The sequence below is a fragment of the Myotis brandtii genome, unplaced genomic scaffold (assembly GCF_000412655.1).
Source record: "Myotis brandtii unplaced genomic scaffold, ASM41265v1 scaffold1050, whole genome shotgun sequence".
Taxonomy (NCBI): Eukaryota; Metazoa; Chordata; class Mammalia; order Chiroptera; family Vespertilionidae; genus Myotis; species Myotis brandtii.
The window spans coordinates 458,874-475,408 of NW_005353539.1; the positions used below are offsets into that span (position 1 = coordinate 458,874).

General features: G+C 45.2%; 1 long non-coding RNA gene across 2 annotated transcripts; it reads left to right on the forward strand.

Annotated features, from left to right (window-relative positions):
• The first annotated feature begins 5,154 nt into the window (after positions 1-5,154).
• LOC106726213 lies at positions 5,155-16,518 on the forward strand. 2 transcript variants are annotated; one of them, XR_001362237.1, is made up of 3 exons: positions 5,155-5,165; positions 15,698-15,704; positions 16,436-16,518. It is a non-coding gene; the product is annotated as an uncharacterized LOC106726213 (long non-coding RNA). The 2 variants fall into 2 exon arrangements; XR_001362241.1 differs by lacking the exon at positions 5,155-5,165 and adding an exon at positions 7,430-7,442.
• The last annotated feature ends 17 nt before the right edge of the window (positions 16,519-16,535 follow it).

Sequence of the window (16,535 nt, forward strand, 5' to 3'; positions counted from 1 at the left end):
ATACTCCATTTTTCAGCTTGTGTTTACATCAGGGCTTGCATCCTTTTCTGCTAAACTGACAAGTCACAGCTTGGGAGCATCTCTCTTATCCCTTGCACACTTTATTTACAAGGTGATTTGCATATGATTTACATAAATATGCATAATTACATTCCTTTGAGGGTCCAGAAATGGATCGCTTTAATCAGGAAGCAGCTCTCAGGATCTCTAATAGTGGTACCATGTAAACTTGTACCCTCTGTAAAATCACTTTTGAAAAGAAAAACACATAATTTTGGTAATTTTAAGAAATGAGCTAAAATATAACCACCTTCATGCTGGGACCAGGGATGTTCTAGGAAGACCACTCAAATGCACTACATGGAAAAGTCTGCCTCCTCTTTCTAACTTTGCATTGGAAATATCCACTGTCCACAATGTGTCTACTCCGTCCTCACCCACAGATTTCCATCCTGGGCCCCAGGCATCAGAGGAGAGAGAGCAAGTCTTCGTGTGGGCCAGTCAGTGACTCAGCACCCAGCTGAGCTTCCCTCGGGGCCTGCAGGCTCCTCTGAACTGAGTGAGAGGGGTCCCGTCCTGAGCTTCACGCCTCAGATGTTCCTGCTCATCAGGAACATTCCAAAGGTAAGTTCACTAAAGAACACGTGTGTCTTCGCTGGGTTCCAGGCCTGGGCTCTTGTGCCCCAACTAACACGTCCCAGCCACAGGGGAAGGCTCCACTTCCCTGGCCTTGGGTCCTTGAAACACAAGGTTACCGGCCTGTGGATCCCACAGCGCCGGGCACAGGAGTGGTTGATCCAGGAGCGTGAGCAGTGGCTGGAATGAGGCACAGAGTGAATGTCTGGGAGGCTGCTGCTGCTGTTCATTTTTTTCTTTGTTTTTGTTCTGGATTTTAGTTACATGGGTGTGTTCAATTTGTAAAAAAAATGAATCAAGCTTTAACCTTGATTGTACATCTATTTTATGTCAATAAGATATTTTTCAAAAGGACCTGAAAGCTGAAAAAACAAACAACCATACCTGTGTGTGTGTGTGTGTGTGTGTGTGTGTGTGTGTGTGTGTGTGTTTAGCAGCTTAAAAGAAAAAGGAAAAAAAAAACCCAAGAAGCTCAGGTGGCCCAGCCAGCATGGCTCAGGGGTTGAGCGCCAGACTTTGAACCAGGAGGTCACGGTTCCATTCCCGGTCAGGGCACATGCCCAGGTTATGGGCTCAATCCCCACTGTGGAGCGTGCAGGAGGCGGCCGATCAATGATTCTCTCTCATCATTGATGTTTCTATCTCTCTCTCCCTCTCCCTTTCTCTCTGAAATCAATAAAAATATATTTAAAAAGAGAAAGCTCAGATGTATATCAAAATTGTGCTCCTATTATACTAATATCAGATAAAAAGTCTTAAGACAAAGACATCATTATGAAATAAATGCACTAAGAATCTAAAAAATGAAATAATATAAATATAACACAATATACAAAAAATAATATAAATATAACACAACATACAAAAAAAATCATTCCATTTGTTCAACTGACAAATTTCCTATCAAATCGAGAGCTCTCCACATGTCTAAATTATTGAAAGTTTCAGGTGCTTAAACTTTAAAAAGAGTTACTTTGCATAGTGATAGTGGTGGAGCCTAGGAAAAATGACAAGTAAAGGAAGGTGATAGCATTAGTGCTATTAAGAAAACAGGAATGAGCCCTGGCCGGTTTGGCTCAGTGGATAGAGCGTTGGCCTGCGGACTGAAGGGTCCTGGGTTCGATTCCAGCCAAGGGCATGTGCCTTGGTTGCGGGCACATCCCCGGTGGGAAGTGTGCAGGAGGCAGCTGATTGATGTTTCTCTCTCATCAATGTTTCTAACTCTCTATCCCTCTCCCTTCCTCTCTGTAAAAAATCAATAAAAATATATTTAAAAAAAAAAGAAAACAGGAATGAGGAAATGCTTGTGAGTTCAGCATAAATTTTAGAATCTTAAAAAATTACAGAACATATATCAAAATAGCTTGTGACAGAAAAAAATGGTATTGATTAATTTTTAAAAACTAGTCAGAAAAGAAAATTTAAAAAAAAAATAAGAGCTGCTTTAAAACAGAGATGAATAAAATAGACAAACCTCGACCAAGGTTGATGGAGATAAAGAATGAGGACGGGAGGGGGAGGGTAACTACAAAGAAGACACTAAGGGAGAGATAGGTCCATCAGGGAGGCGTTTTTTAAGATAAGAAATTATAAACCCACAAGTTTGACAGCCTTGTCAGAATGGGAGGGCTCCTATAAAAAAACACAACAGCCTAGACACCTTCAACTATTAACACACTGAGCCGGTCGCTAGAAGTCCTCCGGGAAGAGAACCTGGGGCCGAATGTGTCAGAGCTGCGTTCAGAGCTGCGGGCACAGAGTATTCTGTCCCTGGACAAACTCTTCCAAATAAATAAATAAATAAATAAAGACAATTCCATCTTTATTTTGATGAGGACACTCAAAGCACCTATCAAGCCTCACAAGGCGACTTAGAGAACCAAAAGTTGCCGACCGACTGGTATTTACATCGTGGACGTTCTGAAGTTCACAGAAGAGCCCTGATCACAGTACTAGCGGCACAGGATCACTGTGAGCACATTCGGTGGCTGGGCGGTCCTCGGTGCTGTAGCTGAAGCGCCACTTCACTGTCACCGCGGCGAGTGGGACAGGCAGGTCCACATTTCAAAGCTGAGAGGTCCGAGGACTGGGGCAGGTACCTGTCCCCTTCAAACCACAGCGGACAGAATGGGGCCAAGAGTCTCACTGTGGTCACCCAGGGTCCCAGGCTACTGCTGATTTCTTGCTTTTCTAAGCAATTTACAGTCATAGATTATAGTGATGAGCTAGTCATTCTGATAGAGGGAAACATTAGCCATGGTTTGCCCAAAATAATGGATAGTAAAAAAAAATCATTCCATTTTTTAACCGTGCTAATTTATGCTTGCTTGCCCATTTCGTTATTTTTTTTTTAACAGTTTTGTTCTCTTCTTGGAGTTAGGGTGAGTTTCATATTAATAGATCACATTTTTTCAACTAAGATCTGAGTAGAGATTAATACAAAAAAGAGATTGCACAAGAAAGCCGCATTCAACGATTATAAGAAGGAAATGATTTGCCCACAAAAGCACCACACTCCAGGGTGGTCCCTGTGTGTCTCTGAGCACACAGCTACTACAAGCAAATACTTGTGCACATAATTTGAACAGTAAAATCTGACATATCAAACCGACATATCAAACCGTATTTTTTAGATCTTGTAATACATCTATCCAATTGCCTTATTTGTTGTTAAAATCTCGTTAGTTCTGTGAAGTAATATCGCTTAATTGAAAGAGAGAGAGAGAGGAGTGAGGGTTCATGCAAGAAAAGTTGCCATGGTAACCATGCAGATCTATTTGTTGTGTAAAAGGTGCATTTGTATTGACTTGATATTAAAGCTGTAAAAGCATGCGGTGTGTTTTTAGTGGTACTGTCAGCGACCTTCTGCTGTCCGGTCATTGGTAGGTGACCCCCTTGGAACAAACAGAAAAGCAGGTGGGCAACATCCAATCCACAAGAGCCCCATCACAACCATTAAAACTAGGATCTTGTTTCTGCAAAATTGAATTACTTTTCGAAGCTACTGCAATGGCTCAGTCCTTTATTTCCCATTTTTACACTTTTCACCTGATAACGAATATTTCTCCATGTGTGTCTGGTGGTTACTACATAAAAATCCAGTGAACCCACCACATTGTTATGAGGAGTCAAAGCAGTGAAAACTCCAATTTTATACATTTTAAAGGAAATGCTTTTATTTTACCTTCAAGCGGTGTGGCAATACATGGAGATGGAGACATTTCATTTGCGTCTTGATGAATATGAAGAGCAAGCAAATGGTTACCGCAGGTATAAGCAGATTTCTGTCACTCATTCACAGAGGAGCTTAGGTTTTGTTTGGTTTTTCAGAGATTAAGTTTCACTTTCTGCTATTTCTGAGCAAAATGACCTCAAAGTTTTCCTGTAGTCTTTATTCTGTAGTTGATGTCAGTGATGGGCAGATGACACATCTTTTAATCCTCCCCTAGCTCAGGAAATAGCAAGTCTTATAAGAGTGAAATAGGAAGAGTTATGACTCTAGATGATGCTCCTACAATATTCTACTACAAGTAGCCAGTAAAAAAGAGCTCTGTGCATTTCCAGATAACAGGCTCCCACATGCCCTCGTCCGAAGGACATCCTTAGGACCGACACCGAACCCTACACTCTGAAAGTGCATCTCATAAATACCCACAAAATGGATTTATGTTACCTTAAACTCTCTCAGCATTGACCACCGGAATATATAAAGACACATTAATGATTTATGTGTCCCAGATCTCCTTGGAAGGGAAAAAAATAAAGGACCAAAAATCAGACAGAAAACAGCCATTTTCCTGAAGCAGGCATGCTCAGTAGAGCAAGAAGGGGAAGAGTTGATTTGAAAACTACCCCACTAATGCAAGGGAAAGGCACCTCAGACCTGAAACTTACTTAACATGTTATACATTTGTTTTCTGAATCCCAAATGGAGTGTTTTCTCTCTGTCTTCTAAAACCTATACACTAAATATCTGGGGGGAAAGGAAACGTTCATTTGATTACAGTAGTCTCTTTTGCTACTCATAATTGGAGACAAACATAGCTGTTCTTTGTTCAATAAACAAAACTTTATTGAATACCATCTAAATGCCAGGCACTATTGACTGTGAAGTTTAAAAGCCTAGTGAAAAAAAAAACAAAAAACACAGACAATTAAGAAGGTGATTATGGAGTTAATTAAAGAAGGGATTAATAATAATGACAAAATCTCCATAGAATAGAGAGAGAAAAACACACATATACATTCGCTTTTAATAATGCATAGATAAGAGAAGAAATTATAATGTGAATTTGTAATGTCAAAATTAAAACATAAAAGTATACTTGAAAAAAAAATGAATAAAAGAATACACCAATAGTTGTGGAACCCAATAAAAATGGTGAGTAAAGGAAGGTGATATCTGTGAACTCATGTTGTAATAGGTCTGCAGAGCCTAGAATACAGTAGGCACTTAATTAATGACAACTTATTGATTCCCATTCAAATAAAGGGCACTGAAATGCTGAAAACTATGGGAAAACAATCATGTCATTCTCAAATCATAGCATCACATGTGAGAGAAAAAACACAGATGGGGAAAACAGCACGGAGTGTGGCCCTGATAAAACGGCCCAAAAGAGAAAGGAATGGGGAGCTCCTGGAGCTCATTGAAGGTCTCAGAATGACTTCTGGTTTACTTTCCCATTTCCCAAGACTCAGTATTTTTGAACCCGGCTTCTCTTCACATATACCTACCAACAAGACAATACAGATGCCTAGATCCACACTAACCAGCTAAATCTTCAGAGCCGAGATTGGCAACGACTAGCAAAATTTAAGAAATCAGACACATTGTACAATGGTGGGCTGAAGGCCTGGGGTGGGGGGTGGGGGTGAGGGCTAGAAGAGGTTAATGGGGAAGAAGAGGGGGCATCTGTAATACTTTCAACAATAAAGATAAATTTAAAATAGAAAAGAAAATAGACACGATGATATTGCCTGGCAACATCTTCTTAAAAAGAAGACATTAAAAAGTTCTAGCGAGAAAGGAAGATCAAATCAGTAAAAGGCTCAGGGACTTCTAACAGCAACCTGGGAAGCTGGACGTTCTTGGAGCCGTGTCTTCAAGTCTAGTCAGAAATGACTTCCAGCTTAGACGCCAGTCAAACTCCGTCCTGTGTGAGCATAGCTTTTTCTGCGGGGATTTTCTGAGGTGGGAGGTCTCTAACCCCCTCCCACCTTGTGTCCTCGCTTAGAGAGCTCCTTGGGATGTTTTCCCCTAAATGAGGGCTATGCCAGGAAAGAGCACATCATGCTGAATGGAAAATGGGAGACTCTGCACAGGAGATAAACGAAGGGAATGTCTGTGAGGATCATGAAGAAGGAGCATAAGGAGACAGCTGTGCAACAGGCGCGGGGGGGGGGGGGGGGGGGGGGGGGGCAGCGCGGGACTCAGTCTAGTTCCCAGTAGTTAGGTCCAAAGAAGAGAGTTGTCATCATCACCACAACTTCTGTCCATGAACCATCTTTTAAACTTGAGGAAACTATTTGAGCGTCAGCTCCACCCAAACAATGGAGCAAACCAGGAACGGAGAGACCTTGACAAGCAGGAAATGGGTGTGTGACTTCAGATGACAGGAAAGGGAATTGGAATGTAGAGAGGGGGAGGGGGGGAGCAGACCCAGAAAATGAAGGAGAAGATGGGTCTCAGTAGTAAGACCCCTAAAGAAAATTCAGAATTCACAGCTTCCTAAAATTTAGTAATTTTTGGAAAGTAACTCTGACAGGATATAGAAGATGCTGGAAGATGTAGAAATATGTACAAGAAACCGCAAATCAAAACAACAACAACAAAAAATAAGCAAGGCATAATTAACTTCAGTACAGATTGAAAAAAAAAAGTAACTGTGACCCTATTATGGCACAATGGTAATTTTTAAGAACAGAAATACTGAATATTGCTTTCACCCCACATGTCAATACAATTATAGGAGGAGGAGAAGGGAGGCCGATAAAAATGTTGGCCGTGTAAGAGCACAAATCCCCGTCTACCCAGGGTGTCAGGAGAAAAAATCTGAAATTAATGAACCCAATGAACTCAATTCACTCCTATTAATTAGGATGATGGATGCTGAGCAACTAAAAAATAAATAAAGTGGCTGCTTTTGGAGGACACGGCATGGGGGTGGGCGGTGCAGCAGAGAACTTTTGGTTATAAGCCATTTCGTTTACCATTTAACTTGTTAAGCTATTGCACATGCATTGCTTTGATAAAATGGAATTCAATTAAAACATTCGTAATGCGGCTTTTAAGCCTCTTAGGTATAATCAGGCTGGCTTCTCCAGGAAATAACTGTTTCAATCACCATCTGTTTCAGGAATGCCCACTTGCCTTGACCTTTGCACAGCAACGGGACCCTCACCAGAGGGCGGGCACGCACCGCACCTGCACCATCCCACCCTGGCAACTCCAGCAGGCACAGAGGACCAGGCAGTGTTGAAGACACCTGTAGATAAAGAAACTCTTTCTTTTCTCTGCAAACAGGAGAATGGCTGCCTAGCAACCGTTACCCTGCCTACACCACACAGGGAGGAGGGATGAGACCACACATCTCCAGCTCTGTACCTACGATGAACTCCAGTCTAGCACAAATTAGAACTTATATCCCTGGTTAGTTTGGAATTATTTTGCTACTATCAAATTGAACTTTCTCATGAATCAAAGGTATAGGAAGAACAGGTTTAAGTAGAAACAAGCGCATCAAATTACCTGGAGTGTGTGTAAACGTTTTTCCCCGAATTGGTTTAATCATTTAAAATAATATGTGCACAAAAGCCCAGTGCCAAGCAGTCAGCGATGCTGCAAAGCATGTGTGGTTGGGAGGCCGAAGCTGAGTGAATTCCATTAGGACTCCTTGCATTATGTCCCACTGCATTATCCTTTCCACTTGAGTGAACGCACTGTACTCCATTTGGACTTAGTCACGCCGTAGTCTCCCTGTCAGAAAATGCGCATTTCTGTGATCACATGAAAGATGTGTTGGAGATTTATTGGAAAAGTGGGTGTAGAAAAGGCGTTAAGTGCTTCTGAGATCATTTCTCTTTTATGATGATTTGTAAAAAGCTCTGGAAACAAGGTACAAAGCTTCTAGGAGCGTCAGGAGCAAACCCATAGGCCTGGTGGGCGGAGAGTCCTCAATCAGCAGCACCCCATTAACCCTTTGCCCAGAATGAGTCACACTGCTGTTCTCTGTTATGAAAATGAAGGGATTGAAAACCAAGAATCTTTCTTTCTCTCTCTCTCTCTCTCTCTCTCTCTAATTCTCTCTCTCTCTCTCTTTTTCTCCGAACTTTGGGCATCTGACAACTCATAACAATCCATTAATTAAATGTCTCCAACTCTTTTTCCTGATTTATAAAGTCAAGCACAATTTACATGACAAACAGAGCCCCACCCCCACCCCCACACCCCAAAAAAGCTGTCCTGGATTAGAATGAGTTCCAGGAACAACTGTCACAGAGCAAAGGTGGTGGGTCCTTTGCCAGTCACGTGGGTACATACAGGGGGACCCTATTCTGAGGCAATAGGTTCTTCCACAGAGAGAGCATTTGTATGCATGAGGCCATCTGATGAGAAGCAGAGAAAACCCCAATTTGTCTCCCCGATAAAGATTTGGAGCAAAGTTAAAGAAGGCGAGAGGCTCTGTGTATTCTCTCACTCTGCTTCAGATCTGAGTGGATGTCCTTGAAGGAGCCCACCTAAGGCAGCGGTTCTCAACCTGTGGGTCGCGACCCCTTGGGCGGTCGAATGACCCTTTCACAGAGGTCGCCTAAGACCATCCTGCATATCAGATATTTACATGACGATTCATAACAGTAGCAACATTACAGTGATGAAGTAGCAACGAAAATAATTTCATGGTTGGGTCACAACATGAGGAACTGTATTTAAAGGGCCAGAAGGCTGAGAACCACTGACCTAAGGTAAGGGACGTGGAGGAAAGCAGGAGGCCAGGAGGGGACACAGCGATTGCAGCCCAGCTGAGTGCGAGAGGTGAGTCCGTTGCGCATCCATTTTGTTGGAGACACAGGATGTCCTTACTGATGGGCCTCTCCCTTTTTAAAGGGTTCTGACTGGGAAACAGCAGCACCTGTTACTTGAGTTCCAGAAACTTTGGTTCCTCTTGTCTCTCTCTTCAGTTTCAGGACATTTGGCTGCTGAGTGCACCTGCTCGAGCCTTTGGGGCCAGTGTGATCCGGGCAGGTCTGCTGGTCTGCAGAGCGCTGTGAGGAGGCCCACTGTTATCCACAGAAAAACAAGCAAAAATACTAGATAAGGGGGAAAATCTGAACCACTTTAGGGCTTACCCACCATAAATCTTCGCATATATCTTTTTCTGAAGTGACCGGTAGAGCCAGACAGTGCTGTAATGTGTGTGTGTTTAAGATATTTATTTGTTTATTACATTTTTAAAATGCTGACATGACTGCAGGTGCCCCTTTTTCTTCTCCATTTGCCACCCTGGCCTCCCCCTCCCTTGGCCTTCCCCAAACTATTGTCCATGTCCAGGGGGTAATGTGTGCCTGAGTGTTCCACCAACTCGCTGCCACCATTGCTTTCACCGAATCTGAAGAACTCCAACGTGCCGCTCTGTCTCTAGGAAATGTCCTGATTTGAGCAGTAAATCCTGATTTCACGTGGGAAAAAAGTCTTTCTCCTATCATGGCCATCAGCGCTCATGGTAAGCCTATTGTGAACGTGATAGAAGACCTCATATCATCGTACGCCCGGAGTGGTGGCTGTAAACAGTCATTGTTCCTGATAGCATGAGCTCCAGGAGGCACAGCTCTTTCTCCTGGACCTGAAGGGCACGTGTGATGCCGTGTGTTTGATCTCTGGCGAGGGCTCAGTATAGCAACTCAGCACCATGGCTGGGAACCTTTGCAGGTGTGATCTTCTGTCAGAAAAAGGATGAGCACTAGCAATGCCAGTCCTGCTCCCCATAACTGCAGAGCGCGGGCGGAAGGCCTCCCCGGGGAGGAGGAGAGCGAATACCAGCTGGAACATTTAAGATCGCCCCCACCTTTCATTTCCAATAACCGGATGCAGTTGCTCCCCCGGTGGCAGCAACGCCATTCGCAGGCTGGTGATCGCCACAGGCTTTGCCCTCCCGGGATTCCTTCTGGCATTTGTTCAGGAGCAACAGGCTCCGGATCAGACGGGGAGGGAGGGGGTGCACTTACCCAGAACCTACATTTCCCCCCAAATCCTGCTCCCTCAGTGGGATCCACAGCAATACAGCAGTTTGCTCTGGGGACTGCCAGGGTGAACAATCAATCACAACAAATCTGCTGCTCGAGAGCTCTCACTTCCTGGGAGATTTGTAACCGCAGGAAGAGGCAAGGGTGTTAATGAGGTCTATAAATTAAGGGAAAGCGGGGTAATTACGTCCTAGGTGGCAATAAAGGCTGAGGTGGCTAATCCCATTAAAGGGAATGAAATAGTTTCTTAGGTTGTGAAGATAACGTGAGTAAAAATATGACTGTAAATAAAGGGTCCTTCTGTCGTCGCGTCCATGAGTTATGGCGTGGGCGTTCTCATGGGGCCTGGTCTTACCCTGAGCCTCCCGGGGCTGGGAGTTTGGAGAGGGTCTGTGTGCAGCTGTGAGCTGGGGAGAAGGCAGCGTGTACACTAGCATTTTCCCAGCAGCCTCTGCCAGCACCTGGGTCCCAGTCCACGCAATTAGGGCACATTCCTCTAGCTCAGTCGGCACACCTGCATCTTTTTTGACATGAGAGTCTTTATCTTTCAGATTCCTCATTCAATCCTTTATCCAGGAGCATGTGACACATAGTCTAGCGGGCCCACAGCGGAGGTACACGTAGGAAGAGATAAAAAAGAAATGAAAAGAGGTTTGTCGATGCTGTGCCCCAGTGATTAGCCATTCACGGCAAGGATGTGATGCATGGTGGAGACAGCAAGGCTCTCCACAATCTCTCCTAATTTTGATATATTTGTAATATGCTAAGGATATTCCTAGGGCTGCATCTTGATTACGCTCTTGTATCCAAACAACAACCCTACAGCAACGCAGACTGAGATGGACGGTTTGCACACCTTGTCAGAAGGACAACCGCTCCTACAGCGCGCATTCAGGTGCGAACATTAACCGCGCTGATTCCCAAGCTCATGCTGCAGCAGCTTATTCATTATATTAATTACCTCCCATCGCCCGAGAGTCTGTTCCTGGGCCGGAGTGGAGTAAATGACACGGCAGAAAAAGAACCGCTATTCCGGCAGGTGAAAAAGAAAGAAAATGGTCACAGTTGCTAACATTCCAATGTGCTAAGAAAGTCAGTAAAACGAACAGGACTTGGGCAAGATTTATAGGTGTGAAGGCCAAAGATAGTAGTATTCTTTTTTATTTTTATAATGTTATTGGAGGATGAAACTAAAATTGGTAAAAATAAAATGTAGTTACCCATTTAGTCAAAGAGTGGTTTCAAAATAACTTCAAAATCATATAGATTTGAGTACAAAAACCGTTCTCTATAACTTTATGGCTGTGGGATCTTGAAAAATGTACTTAACTGCTTTGATATCAGTTTATTCATTTGAAAAATTATAATAATATTATTATTAGTATCTAAAGTCCTAATATATATAAAAAAATAAAAATTTGAACCAAGGAAGGTTGGCCAACAGTAAGACTATATGAATGTTGTGTTTTTGTTCTTGCTTATTTATTTACACAGGACAAGGGAGTCTAGAGATATTCTTTAAGGTTAATGTTAGAAAATAGACTTTCTCCCCCCCCCCCCCCACACACACACTACACCTACAGGGTTCACATATCAGAAAACATAAAACCACAAAACAGAAGAGAAATGCAAAAGGGTTAAATGTGGCCCCAGGTGACTTAGACAATACACTGTGTTCCTCTGCAAAAGATGTGCTACTAGAACCAGCTTAAAAATACCAGCGCTCTACTGGTGGCAGAGGCTAGGTGTAAAATAAAGTACAAACGCAGATGTAACAAGGGAGGCATGGCAAATCAGGAAAATGCAAAACAAATGGGAAGGTGAAGATTAGTAATAGTAAAACCCAAGGCAAACAGCGACAGAGAGGAAAACTAGAGTATTTAGATCGCTAAACCGCACATTAGATACTGACGATATGACATGAGTCTTTCTGTTCCATGAAAAGCAGCCGCATGAACATCTATGACCCAATGCTCTCTAACATTGTCAGAAATGTCTCTTCTGATTTGAGAGACTACGGATGCTGCCACTGTGGCCCGGCGGGTGGAGTGGGGAGGGTGACTGCTGGCAGGCAGGACTGCTCAGGAAGCATGCAGTGTGGCCACTGCCCTGGGCTCCGTGAGGGGCGGGTCCTGCTGCTCTCAATCTGATAGAGCATCCCTTTCACTTACTCTGTGTTCTCCTTGTGGTAACAGCAACGTAGGGATGCCAGGGTCCATGTTCCTCTGTGTTTATGTCGGTATCCCCGAACCTGGAAGCCAGCCTTGCAGCATAATGAATGGTCCAGGATGCGTCCCTGAAGACGAGTAAAAGTGTATGTACCTCTGCACAATTCTCCTTGCTGGTGTGGCATTGCCCCAAAGCACGCCCACATCCCTGTCCAACTCCCGGGCTCAGGGAGAGAACCCACACACTTGGCGAGGCTCCCCGGGGCCCCCTCCATCATGAACACCTGGCTGTCTGAACCCTACAGCCTGGCCTGGATTCCCGTGGTAATACTTTTTCCCTGCCTTGTCATGTGGCCCTGACCTGACCCAGACCTGACAAAACCAACACCCACGTAGGTACCAAAGAGGAATTCCAGTCTGCCCAGGGAGTGCATTGCTATTTAGCAATGTATTTAAGCACAGATGAAACTATTCTTTTTTTTAACTTTTCATTATTTCCAATTTTAATGATGGACTGATCCAGATTATAAAGGGATCCTTGTTTTTCTTTATATAAAACCCCCTTCCACATGCCGTTAGATTCTCCAATTTCAGGCCCACTCACACTGTTTTACATGAGCGGCTCAACAAAACTTGTATCCCCTTCTTCTAGTCATGCTTCGGCTGGAAGAAGCGAGGGGGCTTGTCGTGCCCATGCTGTGTACGGTGACATAACAGATCTGCTTGGCTTCTATTTAAAATGGCAGAATGTCCACCATGGACACTCCTCAGCCACAAGGAGAGACCATATGCTGCTGTTTGCGCCAACAGGGATGGACCTTGAGGTCATGTTGAGTGAAATAAATCCGTCAGAAAAAACTAGTACCCTCATGACTTCACTCACGGGTGGAATATAAGATCGAAACTCATGGACACAGACAACAGTGTGGCGGTTACCAGAGGGAAGGGGTGGTGGGATGGCGGGGGCAGGAGTGGCCTAATACGTGATGGCAGAAGATGGCTTGGCTTTGGGTGGTGGGCACACTGAGCCATACGCAGATTTCATCTTATGGAAAAGGTACACTTGAAGCCTATATGATTCTACTAACCACGGTCACCCCAATACATGTCATTTAAAACATAACGTCACAGAATGTCCTTTTATTCCTCCTACTGCCCGGTTTTACTATTTCCCCTGCCAGGGCTTTGACTGGTGAATAGCCTCAAGCGAGGCGCTGGCTGCTGCTTTTACTTCTCACTTCAATCAACAAGCTGTTTCTTTCCACGTTACTGTGCCTCCATCGCACCTGGGATCCGGACTGTGAAGGAGACCACCGCAGGCTGCAGCCCGGCTCCCTGCTCACCGACCTGGAGTGCCTGGGCCTTGGACAGGTGAGCTCCCAGGATCTCCAGTGTTGGCCAAGTTTTCTGGGAAGAGCGCGCATTTCCCACAAGCTCCCCATCCTACAAGCTCCCCTTCCCACAAGCTCCCCTTCCTACAAGCTCCCCTTCCTACAAGTTCCCTTTCCTACAAGCTCCCTCTCCTTCAAGCTCCCTTTCCTACAAGCTCCCTTTCCTACAAGCTCCCTTTCCTACAAGCTCCCTTTCCTACAAGTTCCCCTTCCTACAAGCAGCTCCCTGCTCACCGACCTGGAGCGCCTGGGCCTTGGACAGGTGAGCTCCCGGGATCGCCAGTGTTGGCCAAGTTTTCTGGGAAGAGCGCGCATTTCCTACAAGTTCCCTTTCCTACAAGTTCCCTTTCCTACAAGTTCCCTCTCCTACAAGTTCCCTTTCCTACAAGCTCACAGGGGTTCTGTGGAGCGCCGGGAGCAGTTGTGTGCAGGGTTGGGCGGAGCAGCTTTCTCCATCTCCTGGAAAAGACCCTGACCCTCAGGGAGGTCTCTGCACGCCTCCCGCGCACAGGCACACGGGTGCCCAGGCTTCAGAGTGATTGGCAAGGTGAGTTTCCCCGGCTCTGCTCAAGGTTTTAGTTTTTTTAAAAATATATTTTTATTGGTTTCAGAGAGGAAGGGAGAGGGAGAGAGAGATAGAAACATCAATGATGAGAGAGAATCATGGATCGGCTGCCTCCTGCATGCCCCCCACTGGGGACCAAGCCCACAAGCCAGGCCTGTGCCCTGACCAGGAATGAACTGTGACCTCCTGGTTCATAGGTCCACGTTCAACCACCGAGCCACGCTGGTTCGGCTCTATTCAAGGTTTAAAGGGACTTTCCTTAATGCCAACGTGTCCCTTTTATTGATCAAGCCCTGATGATTGCATTTGCAATTTAATTAAGGCTGGGCTATTTTTAGAGCGGAATGGAAAGCCTGGGAGGAGAGGATCATGTTGTTGCCTCTCAGCACCCAGGAAAGAAACAACAAATCAAAGGTTGAAAATGACAAGGAGAAGGGCAGGGAGGGAACTGATCCCGGACTTGAATTAGCAGCACATTTTGGTCTTTTTCCACCGTTGGCAGAGGGCAGCCTGACCTTGTTCACCCTGCTTGTCCTCAGCTCGCTCGAGGCCCCGCTCAGCAATGAGCACTCCGTGGGGAGCACGGGCAGCCCCCAGGCCGAAGGTTTTTCTTTCCTCCTGAAGAAGCCGGGCCTTCCCCACTGCCCTTTCCCTTTGATTGTGTAGAAAAGCCTTCTCAAGGTTCCCGCAGACTTTGCATTCATATGACTTTTTTATTCTTCTTCACTGTTTAAGGCATTACATGAGCCTCCTTTTCCCCCCATGGACCTCTCCCCGGGCGCCCCCATCCCATATGATTATTTATAGCACTGCCCGAGAAAACACAAGGCTCTGTCCTCTTTAAAAAAATTTCTTTTTCTTTTTTGTAACAAAGGAAAGATTTAGCCTGAGATCCTCTCCGGCAGTCCTGAGATTAAAACCATTATGCAGCAGCCTGTTCTGATTAGTGGTGGAGATGGTGATTCGGGCTGGCCTAAGAGAAAACCAAATTAAATGTAGACTAAAGGTGAGAGGGGACCCAGGGATGTCTATGTTAGCCAAGGAGGATCATGTGATTGGAGCTCATCATTGAATGCACATGTGCAGACCGTATAACTACCCCTACGTTTGATTTGCATGGCTGGTCTTGCCAAATGGAAGACAGGGCACCAACCAGCACTCACATTCATCAATCACAGCCTTTGGTCTCCCACCCCCCGCTTCTCTCTGTGCACAGGAATGCATGCCAAACCCTAACTAAATTGGATTTTTGTGTTGATAAAATTAAACCTGAGCTAAACTCCTGTTTTGCTTTAGGTTTCTAGAAACCACTAGTCTACAAAATCTCTATGGTGGTGAAAGACAGCCTTTCCAGGGGGCCTGATGGAGATGAATAAAATACCTGTGTTTTTGTACTGACAGTAAAAGATGGGTTCAAGGGAACGTCTTTGGAAGGTTTGAGTTCAGATGCTGTCTAGCCTGGAATGTGTGGCAGGAGGTGGGTAGAAAATTATGTCTTCATCAGGAATTTTTTGTGAGTCTACAATGTACTGGGCATCCAGACCTAGAGATCCAGGCATGAACAAAACCAACTACATCTCTGAAGGGCAGTCTAGAGGGTTTGCTGAGAAGACAAAAACCTGTAGGTAGTTTAAAATAAAAAGTTGCTACTGATCCAATGTCAAGGTGACACTTAGAGACAGATCTTGAACTAGAATACAGGTTCCATAACTCAGTTGTATTATCATGGCCCCAAGTGGAGCCCGGCCTTCGCCATAGCCCCACAACACATAGCAACAAGATAAAGCAAATCGAAGCACAATGCACCCCCTCCCCACCTTCATTCCCTCTGAATGGCACCCCCATGCACACAGAGGCACACCAGGAAAGTGACCTTTTCGTTAGGGGTCTCTGGCCTCTCTATGGAGGATTCCTCCTACGTCCCCTGAAATATCCCTCCTTTCCTTTGTTACATGTTCATGCTGCTCTTCTCATTGTATTATCATGGCCCCAAGTGGAGCCCGGCCTTCACCATAGCCCCACAACACATAACAAGATGAAGCAAAGCTGAAGCACAATGCGCCCCCCTCCCCACCTTCATTTCCTCTGAATGGCACCCCCATGCACACAGAGGGACACCAGAAAAGTGACCTTTTCTTTAAGGGTCTCTGGCCTCTCTATGGAGGATTCCTCCTATATCCCCTGAAATACCCAGCCTCCTTTCCTTTGTTACATGTTCATGCTGCTCTTCTCCATGGCAACCCCACCTCCCTAAGGAAGCCGTCACCTCTCCTCCCCTGGATTCCTTCTCCAGCCTCTGCAGCAGATCCTCTCTCCATTGCTGATGACCCTTTGGGGACCCATCCCCCTGTTTGCAGAGTTTCCTCACAGTGTGACTCCTGCCTCCTCCCTAGCAGAACTCAGGAACCAGGTTTTCAAAAGACTGTTTGCAGCCCAGCAGGCATGACTCCATGGTTGAATGTCAACCTATGAACCTGGAGGTCATGGTTCAATTCCAGGTTAGGGCACATGGTTGTGGGCTCGATCTCCAGT